The 8,878-nt window shown below is 40.7% G+C and overlaps 1 long non-coding RNA gene across 1 annotated transcript; it reads left to right on the top strand.

Moving 5' to 3' along the window:
* The first annotated feature begins 256 nt into the window (after nucleotides 1-256).
* Nucleotides 257-8,544, top strand: LOC118965553. The gene is made up of 2 exons (XR_005052953.1): nucleotides 257-947; nucleotides 5,643-8,544. It is a non-coding gene; the product is annotated as an uncharacterized LOC118965553 (long non-coding RNA).
* Nucleotides 8,545-8,878: the final 334 nt, after the last annotated feature.

Raw genomic sequence — 8,878 nt, 5'->3', positions numbered from 1 at the left:
GCTCAGATTTACAGGCAGATTCCGACAGGACAGGACAAGGTTAGATGAACAGGCAGATTCCGACAGGACAGGACAAGGTTGCAGCAAACACGACGATAGTCTGGTTCAGGCATGAGTAACACAAACGAGAATCCGACAAAGACAGAAGCAGAAACAGAGAGAGATATAGAGACCTAATCAGAGGGAAAAAGGGAACAGGTGGGAAAAGGGGTGAACGAGGTAGTTAGAGAAGACAAGGAACAGCTGGGGGAAAGAGGGGAAGAAAAGGTAACCTAATACGACCAGCAGAGGGAGACAGGGTGAAGAGTAAGAACAGGAACAGGACACAACATGACAATACATTACATATATAGACCAATGTACAGGAAATTCTAAACAGCTGACTATGGTAGACTGGCCTCTGACTGTTTCATTTTAATAAAAACCTTACAAATTCTTAGTAACAGACAGAGTTGTTTAATTGAAGTTCAGTTTATGAACATTGTGAACAAGATTCTCATAACAAATATAACATTATTATAACAAACATATGTCCTTGTTTTACTTGATCACAATTTATGACATGGTCAGTAGGCTACAAATTAATTACCATTTAGAAAATGTACAGGAAATGAGATGCAGAGCTCTCGTAAATAAACCTGCTGACTATGGTAGACTGTTTCATTTTAATAAGAACCTGACAAATTCTTAGTAACAGACAGAGTATGTTAATTGAAGTTCAGTTTATGAACATTGAGAACAAAATTCTCATTACAATTGGTCCTTCGAGAGCCGGAACCCAATACCTGTCCCTACCGTCCAAAGGTACCACGCCGAAATACCGTGCACGGGCGGGTCATTGACCCGTAAATTAAAGACCTGTTCCCTGACATTGGGGTTCCATTACAGGTCGGCAGAGACCGTGACGGGATCCAACCTACATTGCTTTTTCCCAGTCTATAAGACAGGTCAGTAAATCTTTATTTACGAATTTGGGGGGAGTGATTTAATATATATTTGATTTGATGTGCTAAACGGCTTAGAATTAATCAATAATGGGTGCTTAATTATTCTAAACAGATTCACTAGGTTTCTACTTTGTAGTTTAACCAAAATCGATAGTAAGGAAGGCAGGTCTGAAAAGACCCGAGGTAACGTGCACTACCACAAATAAAAATAACGGAAGGAAGCGATATTAAATAGGTTAGATAGGACGGTCGTTTTGTACAAATAGGATAACTTATGGTTAATTGGCATGCGGTAAATTGGCCATACACCCAATTCAAAAGACATACCAAAATAAAGTCCTAATACCTATATAGTCTATCTGTATATGGGAAGTAGTCTGAGACTATGAAAAGAAGCGATAGATATATTAAAACAGGTGTGGATATAAACTAGGCTTGGTGAGAAAGGAAGGTAATTCTATGCGAACAGGATAACTTAACCTATTCAATACTGAAATAAAGTCCAAAAAGGAGGAGAGGGAAGCCTAATATAGCAGAGTGAGATACGAGATATTAACATTAAAAGTCCTATGACACAACAGATAGTTAGTTGTACAGGTGAGACCTAATGTCCGATCGACAGTCAACTCTATAGATAAAGTTTCCAGAAAGGAGAAACACACATCAAACATCACATATACATAGGTTTAAAAGATACACAACTATAGTAATTGGATAACGGTAAACAGCACATACAAAGAAATACATACACCTAGATTGTGAGCATAAGCATAGTAACTACAAGGTTTACTAACAATGGGTAGTAAATCCTCAAAGGAGGTTCCGGAATTAACAGGAGATGAGCGGTATATGCAACGAAAGGATTAAATAAACGTCTATTTCAGTTTAAAGTGGAGGAAGAAGTATGAATTTGACGGACGTTTAAATAAAGAAAAACTGGAATCAATTATTAAATAAACAAATAGGGTTTGTGAGGACAAGGTAGAGAAGCAAGGACAGAAGGGCTCGACACCGCTCGTACGTGGTTAGCCGAGGCAAGGAAGGGCGCAGAGAGAGAAAATAAAAAGGAAGTAAAAAAGCAGGAAGATGTAAGTTGCCAGCAACAGACAGCAATAACTCCCACAGCTCCTTTGGAGGTCCCTCATAAGGCTAAATTATATCCCACCCGGATAGACCAGGCGTGGAGAGAGAATCCTGATGGTGAAACAGTGTGGGTGCGGAGACAGCAGCCAGTGCTTCCCGTCCCACCACCCCCATATGGGGAACCCCCTGGGGCCGAGGGAGGGGTAGAGCAAGAGGAGGAAAGGATAGGGCTAGCTGCCCTAGGGAAAGTCAGGAAAGATTTAACATATCTAGGACAGGATTTAGCAAACTTGTTGAGAAAAGTGGATGGAGACAGTCAAAATAAATGTGTAGATAGTCAAGGGAAACAGCAGGTCGGGCTGTCTGAATCCCGGAAAAGAAGGCAAGCGTAGAGAAAGGGTGAGAGAAGGTTACAAGATAAGGGGACATACAGAGAAAACGAGAGAGTGAGAGTAAGGAGAATCCTCGCTGGGGAAAGCTTGGACCTTTAAATTAGGGCCATTTTCTGGGAATTGTCTCGGTGACGTAGTTTGTGACAACAGACAATTATAATAATAGGGTTGTTTGCGGGGAGGCTCCGTCATTCCAATAGTGATGGTGGTCGAGGGGTGGAACTCTTGCCTACAACGCGAGAGTCTCGGGTTCTTATCTCAGCCTAGACTAAAATTAATTCTGATTATAATTCAAATATGGATATGTTTTGCCGGGAGAGATACGGTTGTTAAGGTTTGTTAAAGATATAAACTGAACGTTTTAATAGCTTGTTTAGGTTAAATTGAAAGACTCATCCATTCTAAATAATAGCAAGTCGATCTCAGTGGAATACGTTGTCTTGCCTAAATGGTCCACTGGAATAACCTATTGGGAATGGAGTCGTATTTAAAATGCTGAATCATAGAAGAGACAGTTACCTAAATCTAATGAATTATAAATAATAACGAAGAGATAATTACGATAGAGTTGTGCCCATTGAAATGTTTTTATTCTTATGGATTGACTGACATACGTTATAAATTTACATTTTGGAGTAGAGAAAGTTGGAAAGTTTGGTTTTACTCTTACGATAGAATTAAAGCAGAACTCAGTTTGAGTAGGGGGTATATTTTTGCCTAGAGGCAGGAATAAGAGAGTTGGTTGCAGTGTTGCCTACTAATTTTCAGGGTAAGTTGCTGGAGGCAGGTTGATTTATTGCTAAATGACGTTGTGATGTCATTGCGTGATAACGTGAAACTGAGTCATTACGTAGAATACACAATAGCGTTACTCAAATTTATTTGACAGTTGTTCAGGTACAGACTCCCACTCTTTGCTGTACTTCTGGCAGTACAATTTTGATTGAGAGATGTTGTAAGTTCTGTTCAAGATCAAACATTTGCGACCAACTATATTCATTGGGTTTGGCTTGTCGAACCCATACAAGTGCTGCTGCAGTCAGCCAACAATGATTTGCAATTTGCTGAAATTGCTGCTGCCTGGGCACGGGCTGAGCGCCTGCTGCTGACGTCACTCAGAAGGCACTTTTGCAGCTAGGCAATGATGTTGTGACTGAGGGTGTGACAGAGAAAATTGTTTGTGTCATTTAGAAGGAAAATGCGTGCATTATAGCTTTGAGTCACTTAGTAGCTAAATTTGTCAGGGTAGTCTGAAAATATGCTAAAACTATCAACAAAATTGCTAGGTGGGCATCACTGGTTGGTGGCGCTCACTGGGCTATATTTGGCTGTAAGAGAGGGAGGTCTGAATAGTTGAATCGTAAAGGTTTTGTGATAGTTCCCGGTTATTGATTTTTGGTTTGATTGTTTAGGTTACACCAGTGCAATTGAACAGGAAGTTAAGGTATACTAACATTATAATCTGTTTCCATTACATGGAACCATGACAGGTCCGCAAAGTGGATTGCATGTTGAGTTAATTTTATTTTAAAGGGACGGTGCATGTTAATCACAGTAGTGGGTGTCTAATGGCAGGATATTCCTATTAAGCATTTTGGGAGACTGTTTTGCAGACAGACTGAATGGGATTTAATGTTACAAAGCAAGCTTGGAGCACACGTTCAATTAAGCATAATGAACCATTGAGGAAATTTAAAACTAATGATTGGAGGGAGTACAATGGAATTAGAATGTTGACAAAGTGTTTTTTCTGGGAAAAGGAGGCTTCACTGTCTCTCTCTTTGGAAATGTTTTCTGGGGCTGTAATCTTGAAGGGAGCGATTCAGATTAGAGGCATGTTTCTACCAAATTGAAAAGGCCGGGAAATGTAATGTTTTGTTTCATTTTAGCCATTGGACTTGAGGAGATTTCTTGTTTCCTAAAGGGAATGTACTGGGAACCTGGGATACAACATGTAGAAAATGTTTGATGGTTTTTCTTCAATTAGTCTAATATAGTATGGAACACGACTGTAGAAGGGTGGTATAACCTTTGACCTCTATCATGGCTTTCTCTTGTGGTCTGATCACCCTCATGGGTAGGCCATTTGGATAATGAATTTAAGGTCATTTGTGATACTGATTTTAAGGTAAATTGAGTAATTGATAATTATGAATGAGTTTATAGTTCTTTGACATAGTTGTAATTTGAAACAATGAGAAGAAAGAAATGGCATAGCCTTGGATTAATGGCAGATTTATGTTAAGTATTTAGAACCTAATCCAGGCCAACAGGACAGGGATATATGACATCTGTGGTGATTCAGGATTAAGGTTATCTCGATCCTATGTAATTACTTTAGAGATTGCCAACATAGACATGTTTATTTTTCTAAAATCCATGAGTTCCGATAATGCCAAACAGTGAGACACTTAGTTAATGTTTGGAAACAACCCATATTTGATACTGACTGTTATGAGAAAGAGCGAAAGACAGATAGGAGGAAGGGCAGACAGAGGAGCCCTCCCTGCACTGCTGAGACCTTGAAGGTTTGAGAGCAGAGAGGAGAAGGTGGAGATGGGGGGCCAGGAAATGAGCAAGATAGGAGTGACACAGAATGGGTAGATAACAGTTACTGTTTGGAGACAAAAGGGGAATGAAAGCTTAGTTGGTTTCAGGAACTATGGTGTTAAACACGGAAACATTGCCCAGAAATTATTTGGCACAGCAGGCCAAAATAGTAGCATTAACTAGTGCCTGTGAAATAAGAAAGGAGAGAAAGGTTACTGTTTACATAGACAAGCACTTATATATATCTAAGACCATACAGAGCAGCACAGGTAACTCTTAAAGTAGATAAGGCCATGACGGAACGCCTCGGGGAGAATTGGACATAAAGAGAATGAAAGGGGCGCTCCTACATGATAATGTTAGACATAAGGATAATTTACTAATCTTGCTTAAGTCATTGTTTAGAAATGTGGCAATAGTGATACAGGGGTGGAGCCATGTATCAAAGGGGGGATAGGATAAGACGCTTGGGGCCTATTGGATAATAAACAAAAAACAAAAAAAAGTGTAATAGATAAGCTAAAATATTAGGTCAATATATTATCTCTAGAGTTGGGTTACTAGGATCTATTTCTTTAAATAATGGATGACATTCTAGCTAATCAGATAGAACAAATGAGAAGACTGTTTGTTAACCAAACCTGTATGTCCAAGATTTTATGCTCTACAGGTGAATTACAGGAGAAGGTGATTCACTCAATCCAGTCCCTGAGGAGAATAGACGGGAAACAGCCCTGTTGGGAGGGGCCATACAAAGTATTCCTAGTGACAGCCTTCGCGGTGAGAATAGCTGAAAGAGCTACCTGGGGCATATCACACATTGCAGGAGGGTAAGACACACAGACACTGTCTAACAATCACAGAGTTAGGAGAAGAACCAAAACCAATAGGGTTCGGGGGTTACCTCTCTAACGAAGATTCCCTAACCCCGTCCTATCCTCCCTGTGTGCGTTCATAGAAGTGAAAGTATGGGCTGGCCTCTAGCTGAGGATATGTTCTCCGGGAAAGGGTGGGGCTTTACAGGAGTGCTGATTAGTCTGAGCTGTCTTATTGTGGGAGCAATATTCCTAAATACACCATGACCCATCCCGAGAATGCAGAAGGTGGTAACTTGACCCATAGTTTAGACGATGAGGATTTTGTATTAACCAAGCATAAGAGATCACTTGATCTGGGTAAACAGGAAGTGAGCGTGGAGATTGGGAAGGATGTCTCAGTGGAGTTCTATGTAGACCAGATGGGGTCTCTGACTCCTTGGCAGTCTAGGACGATGAGCCATTACGGAGGATATCTGTGCAGGTCCCCGTGTAGTTCATGGAAGCAGGTCATAGCCCACAGAGAGAGAGAGGGCTATAGGAATCCGCTTACCCCGTATGTAAGGAGGTGGAGTATAGTGAACGTGAGGGTTTTTGACTGCAATCCGGAGCGAGAGAAGTATTGCATAAAGGTACGAATTACCATTAAGAACGTAAAGAAGGAGGATCTAGGGTTATGATATGTTGGGTTTGATCAGATTTCGGTTGATACCCTAGTGCCATTCCAGGAAGAAGAGGTTAGGGCAGGTGATAGCTCTATGGTCAGACAGAATTCAAGCAGAGCCCCTGACAAAACAGATACTGACAGCAGAGTCGTCCAGAGCCAAGGGCCGGTGCGGATAGTGCAGACGAGAAATCTTAAGGAAGTGATTGAGGCGGAAACGGATTATGGGGATTCTAACCTATGATTAGAATGGTTTCAGTATACAGCCAGATCAGTAGCGAAAGAAGAATGTTATGCCTGCGCCACAGCAAAACCTCAGCTGACTACCATCCCCTTTCCATTTGATGGAATTGATACACCCAGGGGAATGGCCTGTATGGTAAAGCTGTTCATGAGGGCAGGGAAGCCGGACAATGGCAGTTGCATTGGTCTGCATTATCTGTATCCCCATGTGCCCATTACATCTACACTTCCCCCTTTCACAGTTACAGGAGGACATTATTATTGTATGGCTCGCTACATAACACTCATGTGAAAGACGTAGGGGAAGTGAGTACATGCAATAGGACAGAGAATGTTACAACTGATGAGACTATGAGAGATCTGACAGGCTGGTTGAGCTCTGGGGATTTCAGTAAGATAAAGAGGCCAAGGGCTGACATCTGGTGGTTGTGTGGGGGAATGCACCCTCATCCAACACCATGACATAATGTTGGCAAGACGGGAAAAAAGAAGCTCTCCATCTGGGTCTTTTGACGATAGAGTATATATTGATAATATTGGGGTCCCATCTGGGGTGCCAGACAAGTTTAAAGCAAGAAATCAGATCTTAGCAGGACTAGAGTCAAGCATTTTCTGGTGGTCCACTCTCAATAAGAATGTGGATTGGATCAATGATATCTATTATCAACAGCGCTTCATCAATTAAACTAGAGATGCAATAGATGGCATGGCAGAATAGAATAGCATTAGATATGTTATTAGCTGAGAAGGGAGGGGTCTGCGTGATATTTGGAACAATGTGCTGTACCTGCATCCCGAATTACACAGCTCCAGACGGATCAGTGACCAAGGCCCTGGCAGAGAACTCTGGGGTAGATAATGCTCTAACAAATTGGTTTGACAGTATGTTTGGAAAATGGAAAAATGTCATGATCGCTGTGTTGTGGGCAACCTTCACCTGTGTGACTGTAAGTTTTGTGTGGATGTTGCGTGAGAGGTCTCATTTCCAGGACTCTGGAGAAATCGATGACACAACAGATGGTGAGATACGGACCGATTCCAAGCTCTGACCAGTGGAATGATGAATACATGACCCCAGATCTAGTAGATGGACCCGGCTCCTTCACTTAGCCTATGTTACATGAGACCGTTTTAATGTTTAGGTTTCTTCTTGTGTTGATGTTTAGACTGTTTTTTGATGAAGATTATAATGAAAATCCTGATAAGAAGAGTTATGATTCTGATGTAGGCCTAGAACAGTCATTGTAAATACATATATTGGTCTTTGTGTGGTTGATTTTGGATACAACAGATATTTCTAATAAAAACAGATGTGTGATTGTGTGTATAATATTTAGTCATAGGGTGGATTGTTATGAATTTTATGAATAATGACTAAATGATGTATACATTTAACGTAGAACTATATCTCACAGAAATCTACCCTGTCACTGTATGATTGTATGAAATGTATTAGAATCATAAATCTGATGTGTGTAGTTCTAGTCAGAATTAGAACTAGGACTTTTTGTGCCCTTTTAGTATGCAAGCAGGGTGCAAGTGTGAAACAAATGATAAGAGGAGCTATCGACAGGCAAGCTGTACTACTGTGTTCCTTACAGGACATTCTGTCCCCACCCAGGGAGGGGAGAGACCTTGGGCTTGTAGTAGATTGTATAACAGGTGGCAGACCATGTATGAGTAGGAGAAGACTTGTGAACTATATTGTCATTGTTTCTGAAAGGAGGAGGGACATTTATGACGAAATGTGAGGTATATAGACCAATGTACAGGAAATTCTAAACAGCTGACTATGGTAGACTGGCCTCTGACTGTTTCATTTTAATAAAAACCTTACAAATTCTTAGTAACAGACAGAGTTGTTTAATTGAAGTTCAGTTTATGAACATTGTGAACAAGATTCTCATAACAAATATCACATTATTATAACAAACATATGTCCTTGTTTTACTTGATCACAATTTATGACATGGTCAGTAGGCTACAAATTAATTACCATTTAGAAATAGGAGAAGTCATGTGTCATACACCAGTTAATACATTTGCACTGTGGGCGTCAATCAATATACTGTGTGCAGTTCACAACCTTTTTCAGAATTTTCAACTGCATGAATAGCGAAGGGCGGGCCAGCAAGGCAAGTTATTCTGCGTTCACGTGCTAGTCAGAACTAGGAAACTGTAGTT

Source organism: Oncorhynchus mykiss, chromosome 8 (genome assembly GCF_013265735.2).
Source record: "Oncorhynchus mykiss isolate Arlee chromosome 8, USDA_OmykA_1.1, whole genome shotgun sequence".
In the NCBI taxonomy this organism is placed as follows: domain Eukaryota; kingdom Metazoa; phylum Chordata; class Actinopteri; order Salmoniformes; family Salmonidae; genus Oncorhynchus; species Oncorhynchus mykiss.
This window is presented reverse-complemented; position numbering and strand designations above follow the sequence as displayed.